The sequence below is a fragment of the Rousettus aegyptiacus genome, unplaced genomic scaffold, assembly GCF_014176215.1.
Source record: "Rousettus aegyptiacus isolate mRouAeg1 unplaced genomic scaffold, mRouAeg1.p scaffold_m13_p_16, whole genome shotgun sequence".
NCBI classification, from domain to species: Eukaryota; Metazoa; Chordata; class Mammalia; order Chiroptera; family Pteropodidae; genus Rousettus; species Rousettus aegyptiacus.
In genome coordinates, this window is record NW_023416291.1 from 48,061,251 (window position 1) to 48,081,773 (window position 20,523).

Sequence of the window (20,523 nt, forward strand, 5' to 3'; positions counted from 1 at the left end):
GCTCTGACGATTCTTAAAATTTATAATCATAGATATATTATCATTCAGCATGGTCAGATAATTTCTTATAAAAAATATTTTATACTTGTGCTTGAAGTAGTAAAGCCACTTTTGTAAAATAAGCACTTGTCAAAGAGACTACTATTTTATCTGTCATTACGTGGTAAATGCATACATATTTTAGCTGGTTACTTAGAGGAGTTAGTTTTCGCAGGTTAAAAACCCAAATGTATTTGGATGACTTTACCTAATTTTCACATGTATTTGGAGAAGAAGTGCCAAATATATATGTTATTGAAGTACTTTTTACTTCTCAGCGTGTATCAAGGAAGAAAAATGGTTAAGATAGTTGAACATCTTTGTGATTTTGAACCGATTGTCCTTTAACATGCAAGCATCTGTGAGGGCCATAATGCATAGCCTAGAAATCAGACAGTAAGCCAGTTTGTTCTTGATTTTGTGTTTTCCCGAACTGTGAACGCTATTTAAAACTACTTAATGTTTTTTTTTTTTTAAATCTAAATTGTTTTTTTTTCATCTCTTTCAAAGTGCGTTGCTTTTATCAAGGTATGTAGCCACGACCTGAATACTCAAATCCTTGATTACCTAATCGCCATGACATGTAATAAAGGTTTATGTGTCCACGATAGGACTATTATTTCCTGTAAGATTTTTCTACTCTGGTGAACTGACCCTGACCAACTATCTTTTTTTTTTTTTTTTGGTCTTTAGTTTAAGGACTGGAATAAAGGTAAGTTGAGTAGCCTCCTACACTTGCATACACATCAGAATCCTCAACTGAATTATCAAAAACATTTGGTTCTACCTCACAACCCGATTAAGAATGTGTTTTTTTTTTCTTCCATATGCTAAGTGGTTTGACTAGCCATCCATCCAAAACGTTATCATCTCAGGACCTAAGCGTATTAGTTTCCCTGTCTCTTATTTCCTATTCATCGCTTATTTCCTGTTCATTCTCCAAAGAACTGATTTAAAACATATCACAAATCGATCTTACTTGTTAAATCCAGGTGTCTTTTTAAATTCATCATTCTCACTTAACTAACAGTAGCATTTGATATTAAATGATTCCACCTGAACTAGAAATAATTACTGATTCTCTCTCAAAACAAAACGGTCCCTAGTTGACCAGTCTAATACACTAGACCAAATCAGAATTCAAAATCTTCCTCATTTTTGAAAATCCCTCTCTCTTGGTTTCTACGATGCTCCCTACCCTACCACCCTTTGTACTCCCTCCACCCCTGAATTTTCTCCCGTCTTCTTTTTACAGTTCTCAGTCTCCTCTGGCAGCGTCTTTTAGCGTCTCTGTTGGTGTTTCTGGACTCCATTCTGCTTATGTTATAGATCATCTCTCTGGGTGATCGAACAGCCTTCAGAGCCTTCACTTGTTGCACATATAGTTTCCTGAGCTCCTGGCACTGCCGAAAATCCTCACTCGGACACTCAAAAGGTCTCATAGAGTATTGGATGCCTTTGCTTCCCACAATCCCCCAAACTCCCTCTCTTCCTCTTTCTGCGTTCTGTCTCTTAGTGGACAGCACCCTCTTTCCTTTTCCCAGGCATCTTCCTTGAGGGCAAGCATGGGAATAGACATTGTGCAGAAAAGGTGAGACGGTTCCTTTACAGTGACTTATACGTGTTGTGAATGTGGTAGGGGAGGCAAGTTTGATATTGAGGAGAGAGGAGAAGCATGACATACTGATCTCAGAGAGTGGTCAATGAAATTACGCAGTGGGAGAAGTAGGCTTTCGGGCAATATTGAATGTCGTTTGAACTGTTTTTCCAATACAAGAATAGAAAGATCACCAGAATAGCACAGAAGGAGTAACACTACACCTAATTCAACGAAGTCCTTTAGTATATCATAAAAGTGGCATTTCAAATGAGTGGAGAGAAATGAATTATTCAAGAAAAGGTGTTGAAACAACTGGCTAACCATTTGGAAAAAGAATAACATTGGTTCATTTCTTCTGACATAAACCAAAATAAACTCCAGATGGATTATAGATTTATATTCAAATATTGAAACCACATTTATTTTACATGTCAACTTAGCCCAGAAAATAGAAGGCTGGATGGTTTTCACAAATTTAGGTACTTTTCAGGTACCCATAAGAGCTCCTTTAAGGTATAAATTTACTTTTGTTTTCCGTTTTGACTTTCTTAAAGTTTATGTTTTTCAACTATTATTTGACCTATTATATTAAACAATTAAATAGTGGGGGAGCCATTGGATAAAACTAGAACAAATATTTCTATTTTCCTATTCTTGAGCTCACTCTACCGAAATATGAAGATATTGGCTGTAAATTTTGTAGTGCTAAATTTTTTCCTGTTTCTCTTAGAACAAAAACTGGTAATTACCAAGAGAGTGATTGAGCAATTATAAAATACTCTAGAGAAGGAAGAGAGGACTGAATGGGATGTCTTCTAAAAGAGCATTTATGTCTCATGACAATGTGGAAAAAAATACATTTCTTATACTCAACATGAATGCTCAGGAGAAACCTCGATTCAGATATCTCTCACTGCTGTAGTTATACTCCTATATCTATTGTGGGGCATCATTTTCAAGAATACAAACAGCATTTATTATGTAGCAAAAATACATAAATAACATAGAGTCATGAGATCAGCCACCTAAAATATTTGGACAGAAGCCTGATTGTGTCATGACTGTTCTCAGTTTGTTTAATTCATTGATGCTGCCAAGAAGTATTAAATCACCACCGCACACCTTTCTTCTTAAGTGCTGAGTATACAAGTCACAATATTTTCCATCAAAATGCTTACATTAAAAGTCAAAGATGATCTAGTGTAGTAAGTACTTTAATAGGAATAAATGATGTGGGAGCAATAATCCAGTACTGGCAAGTAAAAGGAGGCTTTCATGAGGAGGTGATGTCCAAGTCGAATCACGAATGATGACTATAATTGTCAGCCAAAAACAGGTGAGTGGAGTGGGAAGGAAAGGCATTTTTCGGCAGAAGGAAAATATGTATATAGATCTGAGGCAAGAGACAATATGGAATATTTAGGGGAACTAAGAGCGATTCAGTAGGGCTGGACTACAATACGCAATGCTGAGAAGAGGCAAGAAAGTAGGCTAACGAATCTGATATATCATGTTAGGCTTATAGCTTTATCATTAGGGGAAATCTGAAGCAGTTGACCTGAAACCATTGTGCAGTCATTTCATAGTGTCTGCCTGGATGGCTACACATCACACATAGCATGGCAGGCTGCAGGGGTAATTGTCTGTCTATGATCTTCTAAGAGATGATTTGAACTAATCACAAAATATCTTCTTCGAACCTCAGCTGCACCCATAAGTCTACATCTCTCTGGCTTTCAATTATTACAATGATTCTCATTTCTTTACCACTCACGCAATCCTCATCTGGCCCAATATCTCATACTTGCTTCCTGCCTTCACCCTTTAACTCTACCCCACGAGCCTTCTGCTTTCTAATTTATAAACTCTTCCATAATCTTTACTCTGTCACTTTCACTTTCTTGCGTGACGTGAGTTGTGTTTACGTGGGGTTTGTTTTTCCTCCCTCGTCATCACGAATCTCATGAGAGGATCCTCCAGGGTCCCAACTACCAATTTCAAATCGTTCTGACTCTTTCTCCTACAATTCCTGTTCTCTTCAATGCTCGGACCATCCGGTGGTACCACTTTCTTCACTAACATCCCCTCCAGCTCTCTAATTCATCTTTGCTCAACTCTTGTTCAGCTTCATCCTCCTATATCCTGGCCGCCTTAGTTCTTCGATGTCTGTCCCTTTTCCTGCCCCCAGTCACCCACTGGCGCGGTCACACCTGCTCTCTTCATTATCACCACACTCTATATAATTGCACAGTTCGTTCTCAGACTGCTGCCGGCTGACTGCCTCTAACTAGGAGCGGTATTTCCACGGCATCAACGCTTCTAATACATCTATCTACCCAAACCGCTTCCTTCTCATCCGTCACTACTGTCTTGCTTCTCTTTCGTGTTAATTCCTCATTGTAAAACTCTCTTGCCAACACCCCCAAGTCTCTCGCCCCTCTTTCTTCCCAAAAACACTCAAGTGGACTTTTGGTCAGAATGCTTTCCTTGTAAGTGGTAGGAACACCGTTTAAATTCATGTGAACCAAAAAAGGAAACTTTTGTTTCTCACTGTTTGAAAGTCTGAGAGTCCAGAACAGCTGGATCCCGAGGTTCAAGGTCGACCAACAGGCTTCCGTCTCTCAGTTTTTTCGCTCCATTTTTCCCTGGATCTCTTTGCCTATTATTCCCAGGCAATGAGAACGGCTCCCCAATAACCCTAGGCTTAAACAATCTTTAAAATCAGTGACCTTAGAAGAAAGATCTCTATCGATCACTTATGAATGAGTCTGACCTTACTTGCATCTTATGCCCATCTCCGCATAAATCACTGTGGACGGTGATTTGTTGTTGTTAAGAGTTTAGTGTTTGAAGTCAGATGGGCCTAGGTTCAGACTACAATTCTGCTTCATGCCAGATTTGTGACTCTGAGGAAATAACCTTTTTAAGCCTCAATTTACTCAATACTAAAGTGAGGATGTTGATAAAATGGGTATAACAATCTTTCTCATAGGATTATTGAGAGGATTAACTGACATGATCTGTGTACATTACTTAGCGTGATATGTGCACACATTAAACAGTCAATGACCCATTAAATCTCATAATCTTTTACAATATCAGATGGGACAGTGCTCTTTCAATTAACTTCGGTCTTAAACTTAAATTTCACTATTGTTTCACTTCTATGCTATAACATGAACTTAAGAATTACTGTAAAAAGTTTTCAAAAAAGTTTTGTTGACGTTTTGATTAAGGCTTATTAAATCTATAGGTAACTTGGGTAAGCACCTGAGTTCCCCAGAAATGTAGTACATTTCTTATTTTTATATCCTTCAGTAGAATTAGAAGAGTCTTTGCCCTTATCTATCTATATATATATTTATAGATATAGAATAATGTTGGTTGTCTTTGAAAGTGGGATCAATTTTTAAAATTTAGTTTTAACTGATTATTACTGATTAAAAGCTATTGCTTTTTGAATACGCATTTTGTAATTTTGATAGAAGTGATGTATTTTATTATTTTTTTCAAAAGAACTCTTGTATTTATTGATCAATTCTCTTGCTTTCCTCTTCTTCCTAGTACATAAATTTATGCACTTAAAAAATCCTTATACTCTTCATTTTGTTTTATTCCTATAATTCTTTCAGAGATTAGTTCAGTTATTTGTTAAAATATTTTAAATTTTGTATAAATTTTTATCAGATTAATAATTTACCCGCAGTCCTTAATATTTATATAATCTAGCCTTTGGCTTTTCCCCCTTGACTTAGGAGGTATATAGATCACATTTTAAATTGTATGAGGATTTTGGTAACCATTTAAAAATTATGTTAATTTGCAAGGGCAGTAGAAAACTGATCTATAAGGACAAAAACTATAAATAGACCTTTACTAATATACTACTAGCTCTGTGTATATGCATATGTACTTGCAGATTTTGCTAAATCTGTGTACATATGTTTTGGGGTTTTTTGTGGGTTTATTTTTACTCTTTCTAACTGATCGCTTACTCTAAATCCTGGGGGGAAGGAAGAGACAGAAATCAGATAGTGTGAATAAGTTGTTCCAAGTGAGTGGAGCCAAGCAACTTGGTTTTAACGGCCCCGCCTCCACATTTCTTTTGTATAACAGATCGACTCTCAAAAGGAATTAGTCTGTATTGGGTTTTATCATATATGTGTGGGTCTTAGAATCTCTCGCTAACAAAAGAGGGATCCAAGAGTAATTTTCTCTGCTGTTATTCAGATACATTTTATTTCAAAGACATACACTGAGGCATTGCTGATAAATCGTTAGGAAAACATACTCGTGCATAACTTCCAGTCACAGAGAGCCATATTCGAAAGATTTTTCAAGGTCAACTCTGGCATAAGCTGACGTTATACTATTTAATTCAGGAATGTTTAAATCTTTGATTAATGGGCATATGTTTGGTATGTAATATAATTTTGTGAACACAAAAACAAATCATAACTTAATTAGGTTGATTTAGTGGCCTGGAAAAGAACCACAATAAATTTTTCTTCTAATTTGTTATTTCATTTTCTTTTTTTAAATTATTTTTAAAAATTCTTTTACTTACTAGTTTGGAGTCCTTTTTTTTTTTTTTTTTTTTTTTTTTTTTTTTTTTTTTTTTTTTTGGTGATGATTTCCCTTCACTGGGAATTAATGTGAATAGACTATAACAATTTGGCTAGTTTTCTGTATCTGATCCCTACTATCCTGATTTAAAGGCACATCAATTACTTCTTTTACTCGTTGATTCCATGATCCTTTATTGATTGCACCTAAGTGCTAGATACCACATTAAACACTGCACAGATCAATGGTGAGAAAAAACAAAGTCCCTGCCTTCAGGAGACTTGCAGTCTAATGATGGGAACTAGAAATTGTTAAAATGTAAAAGTGCAGTTTAGTACACATGGTATGAAATGCCTGTTGATATGTGAGCATACAATGAATGGGCTGAGAGGCCAGGGCAAGATTGCAAGAGGGAACGAATCTTCTGCTTAGATTGAAAGTGGAGCAGGGATTCACTAGGAAACGTCGACAGAAGACCCTTCTAGACGAGGGGAGGGGGCACGTGTGTGCCCTGAGATGGGGCGGAACAGGTATACATAAAGAAACGAGGAGGTCTAACGTGGCTTGGTTACTGAAAGCCAGTAAGAGAGGAGTTGGAAAGAGACTGGAGAGGGAGAATAAGGTGTTTGTATTCTGCAGGCTCTTACATTATATGAGAAGATTTGTTATTTAAAAGTGCCACGTGAGGCCAAAAGAAGTGCTTTCAATGGGCAATATGATCCGATTGGAACTTATTACTTCATTTACCAAATAGTCACCAAGTGTCTACTATCTGTCAGACATTGCTCTAGATTCTTTAGATACAGCGGGGACAAAAACAGACAAAAAAAAAACCAAAAACCTGTTCTTGTGCGGCCTGTAATGCAATGCAGTATTTTTAATAAGTCAGAGAAGTCCTCGCAGAGGACGTGACATGTTAGCAACAATCAGAGGAAAGTGAGGAGATCTAGGAGGAAAGGAATGAGATGCGAGAAGCCTCCTGAAGGCAAACCCGCCAGATAGAATGATCATAGTTGTCTGGACTCTGACTCTAGCTGTTCTGCCATCAGGAGATTGATGAGTTCTCTCCTCTCTCTCATTCAAGTGTGGTCGCCCTCTATATATGCACATGCAAACGTGCACATCTGTATGTGTGTGTGTATGATGTACAGTAATTTAAGCAGTGGGCATGATTAAAATTGTCTGCAGAGATAATGTAGAGTGAGAAGAGAAACAGCAAAGCAATATTTTATGGGCGGAGAAAGATGAAGCGGATCTGAAGACGGGGAAGACGCACAGTGTGTTGTGTGTAAGAATAAGAACTATAACATATTTTGGGTTTAATGCTCTAGTTACTAAATCTTGTTTTGATGGAGTAACAGAAGCCAAGTGCATTGGAATGGAATTAAAAAGAGAGAGAGAGTGAGGATAGGTAAATTTTTGCAAACATTTCAAAAATCTGAAAAGAAGATAAAATAATGTTTGAAAGGGATTGTTGAATTGAGAGAGTTTTTTTTTTGTTTTTTGTTTTGTTTTCGTTTTGTTTTTTTATGGGACAGACTGTGGCATGTAGATGAGACCTAACTGAGATGGAAAGCTGAATATAGAAATGAAAGAAGGAAAGATTAATAACAGTTTAACGGATAGATAGAACATGACAAATTTTTGTAGAGGCACAACTATAGAAATAATGTCTCTTCAAATCATCAGAGTAATCAATGTGTTTATTGTTATCACTTTAAATGTATTTTTCCAGTATCCACTAATCTCTATTTAACTGATGATGTTGCTTTTTAAGTAAAAGAACATTCCCTTATCTTTCTCTTAGTTCAGTATCTGACTTCAGTGATTCACTCAATCTTACGTCACTAAAGATAAATGACATTTACGTATTACCTACTTTTGCAATGCATCACACAGTTTATAAATAGCTAAATTTTAGGAGCTAATATTCAGTACCTGAGTGGAATTTAATCAACCATTAATCTCTTTCTTATTTCTGGGTTATTTATCAACATTATGTCAAGGGACCGGGAAAAAATCATCCAAACATTGTTCAGTACAATCATAATTAATTGGTTAACACTTAACCAGAGAAGTTTTTAACCTTTTGCTCCCCCAAGGATTATTCTAATGTCAGAGTATAATAAAAAATATCCGTAGCAACCCTTAACTCGTCCAGGCTTACCATTTATCAAAAGTCAATTAGCTCTCTTTTAGAAGCAATGGGGTGAAGGACTGCCTGTTGGAGTCTACACAGCGGCAGCAGCAGAAAGGCAGCAGAAAAGGAACCCAGCTTTTAGGACAATCCTTCCTAATGCCTCTTTTATAGTTTTTAATTTTCGATGCGTTTAATGATCCATCCTTCTTTTCTCCCCATTTCTTTGCTTAGAACGCCTTGTCATATGCGGTTACTATATTTAAATTAAGGGCAGATTAGCTTTATCTCTTATCTCGGTTTTACGACTTTTCAGAATGGTGACTACTCTTAAAAGTAGAATCCAGGGCGCACGCTGTGTGTCAAGGAGAGAGTTAATAAATCCTGGCCAAATGGCGATATTTCAAACTTAATCAACCCTTGTATTCTTTACTTGCATAAATGACCACGAATGGCAGGGCATTTGAAAATGGTCTTCTCACATCTAATATAACTCTCAAATCGATTTTTCTCTTAATAAATTTTCTCCTGGCTGATCGATATGAATCCCTCTTATTGAGAAAAATAAACTATCCAGAATTTACTAAAGAATCAAATAAAACCTTGTTAATCATTTAGGGAAATGGTGCAGGCTTAAGCAAATTTAGATGTAGATATTGAACCTACAGCTTACTCTGAGCAAACTTTAAAGTACACATAAGTCCTCATGAGTCATCTTCATGAGATGAAAGGATGGTTTAGCTGCATGTGCACAAAAAGAGTGATTTTCTACCCACTTGTACACCAGCAAAGAAAAGCTCCAGATAGAGTAGAACTTGAGTGAGCAAGACACTTGTTTATTTCAGTAGGAAATAACTTGCCATCACTGTCTAGTTAGCTTTAGACTAGCTAAAGTTAGCTTTATAATTTATTGCCTAAGACATTTTTTTTTTTTCCTACCATAAACCCTCATGTCAAAACAAGTGATTGTGGAGGGTTGGAAAACTTTGATAAATTATCTGCAAATCTGGCAGTTTGAGCTGAATATTGATTTTTCTATTCCTCTTTTAAGAACAATTTTATTTGTGTATTCCTTTTTCAAAAAAAAAACTTTGGAATATCTTTCATTTGCTTGTTTTCTTATGGTTGTAGGGATTTGGCTTGCTTCTATGAATAAGCAGGCAGATCTTCAGAAATTGCCTTACTAAAAACACCACCAATGGAGTTTCATTAAATTTTTGTTATATATGTATAAGGTGTGTAGCATTATAGTTTGACGTTTGTATGCACTACAAAGTGATCACCCCCAAAAGTCCAGCTACTATCTATCACCATACAATTGACCCCATTCACCCCTTATCCCACTTCCAACCTCTTTCCTCTCTGGTAGCCACTGATCTGTTCTCTGTATCTCTATGAGTTTGTTTTCATTTTGTTTTGTTCTTTTACTTTTGTTTTTTAGATTCCACAAATGAGCGAAATCATGCGGTATTTGTCTTTTCTCCTTCTGACTTCATTATACACTCAAGTTCTATCCAGGTTGTCTCAAATGGCAAGATAACATTCTTTTTTATGGCTGAGTAGTATTCTACTTCGTGTACCACGTTTTCTTTATCTGTTAATTTTTTTGAGGAATCTCCATATGTTCTCCATAGTAGCTGCACCAATTCACAATCCCACCAATGGCATTAGAGGAAGAACAAAGCTGGAGGTATCCCATTCCCTTAGGAACGGTTACGGCCAGCCAGGCCCTGTGCTGAGGAAAACTGAGCCAGCTGGGTGAGGTCTTGTCTCCTCTGCTCCTGCTTCTCAGTTTAAGATCATACTACAAAGCTATAGTGATCAAAATAGCATATTAGGGCAGGAGAACACACACAGACAAATGGAACAAAATTGAGAGCCCATAAATAAATCTACACATATGTGGACAATTAATTTATGACAGAAGAGCCAAGAACAGACAAAAGAGAAGGGACGATCTCTTCAGCAGGTGTTAGGAAAACTGGACAGTCCTGTATAGGAGAATGAAACTAGACCACTGCTTTATACCATAACACACAAATGAACTCAAAACGGACTAAAGACTGGAATGTAAGGCCTGAAACGATAAAGTTCCTGTAAGAAGACAGAGGAGGTAAGCTCCTCAGCATTGTCTTGCTGAGGATTTTCTGCCGCGATTAGAATTATAATAGCCCTGTTTAAGATCAATCACTTGATCTTAAATCTTTTTGAAGGCTTTGTACATGTGGAAGTTAATTTTCTTTTTTAGGAGGCCATAGTCTCTCTCATAGCTAAACAAATGAGTTCTATGTCTTAGCTTAGATGCTTTACCAGTTTCTGATTGTTCTTTAGTAAGAATCTTATAAAACATTAACTTATATTTTTTTTCTGAGTTTAAAATTCCATGTATACTTACTATACAAAACTTGAAAATACAGATCTTCCCTGATTTACGATAGTTTCACTTATGATTTTTTTGACTTTTCGATGTTGCAAAAGCGAAACGAATTCCGTACTTTGGATTTTCATTATTCCTGGGCTAGCGCCATGTGGTCGGGTACCCTCTCATGCTGCTGGGCAGCGGCAGCGAGTTGCAGCTCCCAGTCACTCCCGCGATTATGAGGGTACATAACCGATGCTCTACCATGTACTGTGTTGCCGGAGTTTTTGGACATCGCATTTTGTGTTTTCACATCTCATCGTGTGAAAACCTACTTGTGTCTCCCGCTTCTGGTGAGAAGAGGAAGCAATGACTCGAGATGAAATAATAATTTGATTGCCAAAAGAATTGCCCAGCATGATGGTGGCAAGCCCTAAGTGTATACATTACATGGGATACTTAACACTTCAGTGTAAAATAGGCTTTGCATTAGATGATTTTGCTCAACTCTCGGCTAATTAAGTGTTCTGAGCATGTTTAAGGTACATACACAAGCTGTGATGTTTGGTAGGTTAGGTGTATTAAATGCATTTTCAACATAATATTTTCAATTTACGATGGATTTATCCGGATGTTACCCATTGTAATTAGAGGAGCATCTGTATAAATAATCAAAACACATTATCCCACTAATAGAGCTACTATTTTGTTTCGTTTGTGACATTAAACATATTCGTACATGTCCATTTATATGTAATTAAGAACAAAACACACTTAAGAACACAGCTTTGTGATATACCATTATTCAACGGGATTATTACTTATTTCGTCATTTCTTTATTGTTGGCTACTTAGGATTTCCACCATTTTTATTTTCTCAGTTTTTATTGTTTTATTTGATATTTAATACATACAAAATACATAATATACATATAAGTGTAAAGAATAATGCTAAACCAGATACTAGTGTATCCACCACCTTAGTTAAAAATAAAACAATACTAACTTCTTTTCAACTTAAATCCTCTCAATTTCAGTTATTACTACCCTTTTTCCTTTTTTTTTTTCTTTTTATAGTTTTATCACACGTGAATCTATTCTTAAAAAATACATTTCTCTACTGTGCGTATTTTCGAAATTTATATGACTATGATCATATTTTTATATTCTTCTGCTGCTTGTTTTTAAACAATATGTTTGGGAGATGCACCATTTTCACATATGTAGTTATAGTTTATTTTAATAGCTACATATTATTTCATTGTTTCATGAGATTTATATTTAGTTTCGCCCCTCTGCTGGAAAATTAGGCGATTTTACTTTTTTGCTTTCACGACATTGTAAGCATTTTGTATATGTTTCCTGGTACAGATGTGCAAGTTATCTCTTGGGTTTACCTCTTGGGGAAATAATAGCAGCAAACCTCTGGGTCATCACATACACATATTTTCAACTTTAAAACATGATGTTTCATAAAATGGCTATATCAATTTACACTTTTACCAGCAAAGGATAAGAGTTTGTGTTACCTTACATCTTTGTTAATAATTATTTTTAGACTCTTTAATTTTTACAAGGCAAGTGTATTAAAGAAAAAAAAAACACGAGAATGAGCTTCTTTGCATATATTTACTAGTCATTCTTTTATCCTTTTTTGCTCATGAATTTTGCTCAAAGAATATTTTCTTTTTCCTGTTGATTTTTGAGAATCCATTATATTATATATTCTGAATTTATATTCATTTGTTGTATATGTTGCAGGTATTTAAAGTTCATAACTCATCTTGTCATTTTGCGATATCTTCAAAATCTAGAAGCTTTATATTTCATGTAGTCATGTATGCATTTTTCTACTTTAATGTTTGTTGTTCTTGATCTTCTGACCTACCAAAGGTCCCAACAATTGTCATTTCTTTTCATGTTAATGTTTTGCATATTTTTCCAGAATACATCTTGCATTGATTTCTATTTTTGGTGTGAACAATCTAATTGTTCTCCATATGGATAACAACTTGTTCTATTGCTGCTGTAACGAATATCAAAGACTCTTGGGGCTGCCTTGTCTCATCTCTTTGCCTGTGATTATCTCTAGTGATTTTTTTCTTCCACCTCCCCACCCCCCTGCTTTTATTTGTGTGGAGAATCTGTACATTAACTAATTTAAAAAAATCTATTCTCTTTTCTAAAAGTTTGATGCAGGAGAGGGAGAATCCAGCATGTGCTTAGTATTCTTGTAAACAGAAGATTTATATGTATTCATAGTAGCACTGGCCTAAATCATACATAGTTATGTAGTAAACTCTCTTTTATTGTATTGCTTAAGTTATAGAAACTGATTATCTATTTTAGGATTTTTAAAATCTTTTTTTTGAATCCATAGATATGTGAGTTTTAAAAAGTTCAAATTCATCGAAGTTTGATAATCATATTATTTCTAGAATAATTTGAATGTTTCTCTCCTTGTCCATTTTTTTGGTGATGATTTAACCAAAATGAAAATTATTGATTTTTTTAAACAATCAAAATCATTAAAAAAAAAATCCCCTGCTGCTTTGTGCTTTTTTTTTCTTTTTTCTTTTTTTTGGATAAAATTATTTATTTTTTACATTTCTTCCTTAGCCTTCTTAAAATTGAGTTATCAGTTTATTATTTTATCAGTTTTGAAATGTATCCTTTTTATTTTTAGATTGATTTCCATGTCATTAAGATTTTATTTATTAGCATGGAGCTCTGGTACATTATGTTGTTGCCTGTGTGGAGAATTCTGCTGGAAGAGTTAGTAAGGCAATAAAGAAGTGTCTTCATTTAAGCTAGCTTCTGAATTTTTCAAAATCGCTGGATTATAAAGAGGGCAGCAATAAAAAGTTTTGTTCTGTCAATACTACATGAAGTAATTGGCCTTTACCATCGTCCTGATACATAGAGAGAAAAACCACATCCTTTTACACACTCTGTAAACCAACAGTTTAAAGGTCAGAAGAGATCACTGTTTCCTTGTGAATTTCCCTTTGGCATGGTGCTAACGTTGGGCATCTTTGGAGTTGTGCAGGATTTGACTAGGAGAAGGGCCAAGTAAGAAGAGCTGCCAGGGCAAACATTATATTTCATTACCCTTCAGCATCCTCAAGTGTTCTCAGTTTCATGGCTTACACTCTGTCTTTTCTCTATTGATGATTACGTAAAATGGAAACAAAACATTGTGAGTTTAAATTGGGTAAATATTATGCTCTATGTTTGAAATGGTGTCATACCCTCGAACTGTAGAAAGAATGGCTCTTCCTGAAATGCTAAGCAAAGAGCAAATTCAAATAGATTTTGCTAGGGAGTTACATTCTACTAATCACTAAGTCAGAGAAAAGAAGAACATAAGTCTTACATTAAATATTTAAGTTTACATAATGACCAGCATATTGTTGACCATTTAATTATATGAAATCATTATGCTAGTAGTAATAATTGTTCAAAATAATATATTTCTCGATCTTCATTGTAGGTCTATTAAATGTTAGTAAGAAATGAAATCATTCAAGTCTTTTTAATGCTCTCTTCCAAAATTAAAAAACAAACAAACAGGCAGGAAATAATGAATTACTCAATTAGCACACATTCAGATACCACTGGTTGATGGATTTAAGGCCTTTATTGATTCTTCCTTTTCTTCATTTCCTCTTTCTCCTTGTTCTAGTCAATGTTAAAATACTTTATCATCTTATTTCTCTTGATTCTAGTAATTTTTAAAAATTTTACATCGCTCTAGTTGTAACAGATGGTGCTATTGGTTATTAATTAAAAATAAAACAAACTCCAATTTATCATGTTTTAAAAGATTTATGATTAATTACTGAATTATTTATTTATCAACCTGGGATGACCCGGCATGAGAAATAAGTTCTCAAAATATAATTAAAATAGATATCATTTATTAGCATAATGTATGTGATGTTAGTTTTGTTAATTAAGAAATCTCGAAGTGGAAAATTGAGTTACCCTTTTTCCTCTTGATTAATTTCCCAGCTGACACAATGAGATCAAAATAATACTGAAACTATTTGGCCTATGCGATTTCAGCGTGTAACTTTCATATTTTCCACATTCAGTACATCTTCTCTCTTGGCTTTGTGGAGGGAAAATTCTAAAGTATAATAAACGAAGACCTGTAAGATGTCATTTGAATTTCTACTTTTTTTTTACTATCCTTTTTAAAAATTTGTATTTCAGGTATACGGCAGAGTGGTTAGACGTTTATATAATTCACGAAGTGGTCTCCCCCACCTAGGGATAAATTGAATATCTACTCTCGAAATATTTACCTTCTATTTTCTTTGACTGTCTCCCTTTATTGTTTGATGCTATGTTCTCTCCATTAAGGTTCTGTAATTTAATTTAGCTTTTCCTATGCATATGACTCACCCAAAATTTGTCTTGGATTTACCACTCTCTCTTTGGAGCTCCGGACTTATTATTCAGTATTGTCATCTGCATTTTACACCTCTTCCTCTAACTCATCATGACACAAACTGAACTGTTTGTCTTTCCTAGATCTGTCACTCGCTAATTATGTGATCTTGGGCACATCACTTTAATGGACTCTGTCTCGCTAACTATGATAAGGTTAAGTGAGATAACCTAAGTCATATGTTTAGAATTGGGTCTGGAGGTGCTCAGTAATTGGTCTTTAGGCCAGCTCTTCACTTCTTGACCTTCTCTCTCCCATTTTTCCTTTTCTGTCAGTAGTATCTCCATCTAGTCACCTAATCATCATCTTGACTTTGCTCTTTTACTGCCTCCTTCATCAAATCGATAACCTCCCATCAATTGTTTTTTTTTTTTTTTTTTTTATCCCAAGAGACTATACTCTAGATCAGGATCCAATTGCCTGGGTCATTTTACCTATGGGTGGCTTTTACTATTCTTCCTGACACCTGGCTCATCCTTATTTTGTGCTTTTTTAAAAAAATTATTTTTTAAAATTTAGTTTCAAGTATACAGTACATTGGTTAGACATCTATACAGTTCATAAAACAATCCCCCCAATTGTACCCTCCCTCCCTTGACCCTCCACCTAGCCAATGTATTAATGCTGACTGCATTCCCTATGCCATGCTCACCATCCCCATGACCGTCCATCAGCTACTAATTTGTACTTCTTCAGCCCTTCACCCCGTTCTCCAAGTCCTCCAACCCCCTCTTCCCTCTTTCTGACACCAAACTGTCCACCATATTTGTGTCTGTTCTTGATTAGTTTGTTTGTTTTATTCCCTAGATTCTGCATGTAAGTGAAATCATATGATGTTTATCTTTCTCTGTCTGACTTTGATGGCCTAGATACCTTCTAGGCCATCAAAGTAATATCTTTTTCCATGCCCTTCCTTTTTTCTGTTTGTGTCTTTTAATCTGTAGTGAGTCTCTTATAGATGATATGTAGGAGTTTTGTTTTCCTTTCCATTCATCCACTCTATCTTTTACTTGGAGCACTTACTTCTTTTCCATTTGAGGTACTTATAGATAAGAATGCAGTTTTTACCATTCTTTATTCCTGTTTTCGGTACCTATTTTTTCTTCTTAAAGAAGTCCCTCCAACATTTCCTTATTTTGTCCTTATGCATTGTTACGAAAACTTCCTGTGATAGTTTTGCTAGCCTTTGCCCTACTAGTAAGGGATCCCCAATTCCTACAAAATAAAGTCCAACTTCCTTCGTTTTAGATTCAGGACCCTTTACAATGGGGCGTCTAGTCATTTCCTTCTATCTTTTCTATTCTCTTTGCAAACCTTTCCTCCTTCCCACTTAGCTGCTTCGATTGCACTTATGCCACGTTTTTCTTTCTCAGTCTTTGTTTATTGCTCTTCCCTGCCTCAGAATGTTTTTCTCCTTATGCCTGTATGACGAAAATAAAACCCATATTTTGAAGATACAGCTCAAAGCTTTCCCTGTTCCCAGTGATTTCAAGTAATCCAGTCATGTCTTACTCTAAATTCCCACTTTGTCTGTATGCTTTCCTGCTTTCTAACTTATATTACTTACATGTCCTCTTTGCCCATTTGCCTTTAAGTTTCTTGAGGGCAGAATCCATATCTTCTACATCTTGGTAACTACTCAGGAGTTGTACGTAAAACTTTATATAGTACTTCATAATTATTTGTTGAATAAATGCGTAGATAGGTATAGATTGAGTTCTTGCTCATGTGATTTCCAAAAGGATTTAAGAAAATTTATGAAGGTGAAATTAATGAATATAGTTATAAAAATATGTGCAGTTCTTGCTATTGTATATTTTCTGTATTGTGAGAATAGTCGACATTTGTTACTTATTGTTTATAAAATACTTTGAGACTGAATGAATTCATTTTTACTGTTGTTTTGAATCTACATTGAAAAGTACTGAGCCAGTTTTATCTTAAAAACTTTAGATTCAAATCAAAGATGTTAGAAGCATTCTTTTTGTGTGTGTGTGTGTGTGTGTGTGTGTGTGTAAAATATTTATATTTTTAAATGGTTACAGCACCTGGTATTCCAAGGTGGTCTCCCATCCAAATACTAACCAGGCCTGACTCTGCTTAGCTTCTGAGATCAGACAAGATCAGTAACATTCAGGGTGGTGTGGCCATAGACAAAATATTTTTTTTTAATTAGATATTCATTAAGCAGCTTAAATACAATGGTGTTTTTCATTCTGTAAAACACACAATAGGAGAGGAAATATTTTAACTGATGATAATTTTTAATTCACACACAATATTTATTTCTGAATAAATGTCTCATAGAACTGGGGTTTTCTCAATTTTAGTGCTATGTATATTCAATGATATTTTAACAGTGGTTTAAATTCTTAACAATTTTACTGAAAGATTCTTTACATTTTAAACTAAGTTCTGTGATTTTTTTAAAGAGACCAAAACTCTTCAGAATTAACTGTCTCAAGACGCTTTAATGAGATACAGAAAGGTTATAATAGTCAATATACTTAGCATTTGTTGTCTAACAGATGAACTTATGAATTTTTGAGAATGTTTTTTAAAACAGGCTTTTCAGTGATTCATTTAGTCAAAACATATTTTGCCCTTTAAAAAGGAACATTTCTGTCAATCCTCCAAATATAATCTATAATTTATGCTTCTAATTAGGATCTTTACATTACAAACTTTGCATTAGCATTTTGGCACAACATAAATATTGCACATTCCTCATTTTTCAGTTCCCAAGATATACGGTTAGTCATTTTTTGATGTGTGGAATTTCTTAAAAGTAACTCATAGTTTTTCTTTAACTTACACTGAAATAATGATTGAATGTCCTAATTTTAATTACTACTTGGTATTGTTATTAATAACAGTACAGTGGGCCTTCTGTATTTGCAGGTTTTGCAGCTGCATATTCAATCAATTGTGGATTGAAAATATTTTTTAAAAAGTTAAATGATTGTTGACGTGTACTATGAGGTTAGGCTTGCATCTGTATTGAACATGTACAGACATTTTTTCTTATCATTATTCCCTGAACAAATAGTATAGCAGCTGTTTACACAGCATTACATTGTATTAGGTATTAGAAGTATCTAGAGATGATTTAAAATATCTGGGAGGATGCGCATAGATTATATGCAAATACTATGCCATTTTATATAAGGAACTCGAGCATCCCTGGATTTTTGGTCTCCTCAGAGAGTGCTAGAACCAACCCCCTGTGAATACTGAGGGACGATTTATAGCTTTTTCTGTCATGAAAGTTTACATAGTAAATTTTTTCTATTTGTAAAGGCTGAGGACAGAGGAAAAGCCTGAAAGCAAATCCCGCCGAATTTTAGTCTCAGTGTTTTCACGTACTCATTCATTTGTTAATTCACACATTCACATATTCAACAAATATTTGTTGAGTGCCATTTTATGCTCTAAAGAAGGAGTAGAGTAGACGGAGATAACTCAGATATTAGAGCTGAATCTCACCCTCAGGTTCGACTTAAGACAAAGAAGGGCAGAAACCTTCCAGAGCTTAGATTAGATGTCCAAAAAAGAAGCAACAGAATCCACACCGAAGCCCAGATCCAGCCTTTTCATTATGACGTGATCCATTGCTATGAGGTCATTGATTCTCTCTGTGCTTCGTACCTCTCCTTTGTGAAATGGAAGAGATATTCTAGATCTTCCCAACCCAAGGAATATGGTGGGATAACAGAAGACCATGTAATCGAAAGCTTTTTAAGGTTCTATGAAGAGTGATGCCACACAATTCTCAGATAACATCATGGACTAGTGATGAAATTTACGAATCCATGATCTTTCCCGCTAGAAAACACACTTAAAATTCTGATAGTATTAGCCTGTGCTCCTCCCACACTTTGTTTTTAAATCGTCCCAGAGTTTTATATAAAACCTGGAAGAATAACATTGTAGAAATGGAATACAGATGATGATTACTGACATGTAGCATACATGTACTTGAAATAAATAAATTCTGTGCTTGGAACTATTAAGATCGATCCGTTTGTTCTTTCACTCATTTCATAAGGTAATTCCTGAACAAAATGCCAGCAATACTTGGTACGTACTCTTGCCTTTGAAAAATAGGAAGATTGTCTTAAGGGCTCAGGTTTGGCTTATTTACATATCCCAGTGAATTTATTATGAAATATAAAATTTCCTCATCCTTCTAGGGGAAAGGAATATGCCTCTCCTTTCCCTCTTGGTTCTTATGGCCAGTCAAACCATTAAAATGACATAATGCAGATTGACAGGAAAAAAAAATCAAATTTTAATACCTACCCATGAGGAACTCAAATAAGCATGACAACTCCGAAGACAATAAGGCAAAATGAAGTATACATGTCATTTCGGGGTCTGGGACTTCAAAGGGAAGTAAGGCAATTCACAGGAGATGAAAAGAGTTTATGTTTAGCAAACAAAAGTTTGCTGGCCCATCTAGAGACAGTGGGTCACAGAGAGGACTTTGATCAAAAAGACCTTAAGAGTTTCCTCCCCATCCGCCATATCTAGTTTATGTTAATACTGTGGTTATCTACAGTGTTAGTTCTTCCCAGAACAGGCTTTCTATTTTAAATTATTTTAGGCAGTTTGGGGGAAGGTCAAAGCTGCTTTCTGCATCTTTTGTTTCTTAAAAATAAAATATTTCTCATGCCGGGGGGTGGGGGCAGATTTGGTGGGGCAGATTTTGTTTTCTTTTGTCTTTGTATACAAAACAGTATAGTATATTGTGATCTTTATACTGTTTTTAGTCTTCCTGGTGGCAGGAAGAAATGAATATAAAGAAATAAGTAATGATTGTTTTAAAAATCAGACCTTCCCACTAATATATTTTTACTTTTTTGACTAATATTTTTCTGAACTTACATGGCCAATGATAAATATTGGACAATTTATCATCCCTAGGACACAATGCAGAATATATCACTGAATTTCTTTATAATCATTATTCATTAAAACTTGTCCTGTTTATTTTCTTTTTGACGTATAAAATAATGATTTTGCATATGGAAATTTAGGTTGAGCTTCAGAAGCCGCTTGGTAATTCACTTGAACCTTTGATAACATGGAGCAAACGCTGAGAGGCACAAAAATTATTTTCTACGGGAAGCATCATAAGCATTTTATACCAAGAATCACTGTCGCCAACACTATTGTCATCATGCAGCCGTTACGATGCAGACACATAAAAAGCTTTAACGACAGAACATTTGCTCTCACGGTGCCCTGTGGAATTGATGTGTATGTTTCGATTCTTTTATTAAATGTGGCCGCTGAAGCTCCAAGATGGTAAGAGACTTGCTCAAGGTCACAGAGTTAGAGAAAGAGCTTGTGGAATTACATTA

The 20,523-nt window shown here is 35.1% G+C and overlaps 1 pseudogene; it reads right to left on the reverse strand.

Moving 5' to 3' along the window:
* Nucleotides 1-17,193: 17,193 nt before the first annotated feature.
* On the reverse strand, nucleotides 17,194-17,312 carry LOC118612670 (annotated as a pseudogene).
* Nucleotides 17,313-20,523: the final 3,211 nt, after the last annotated feature.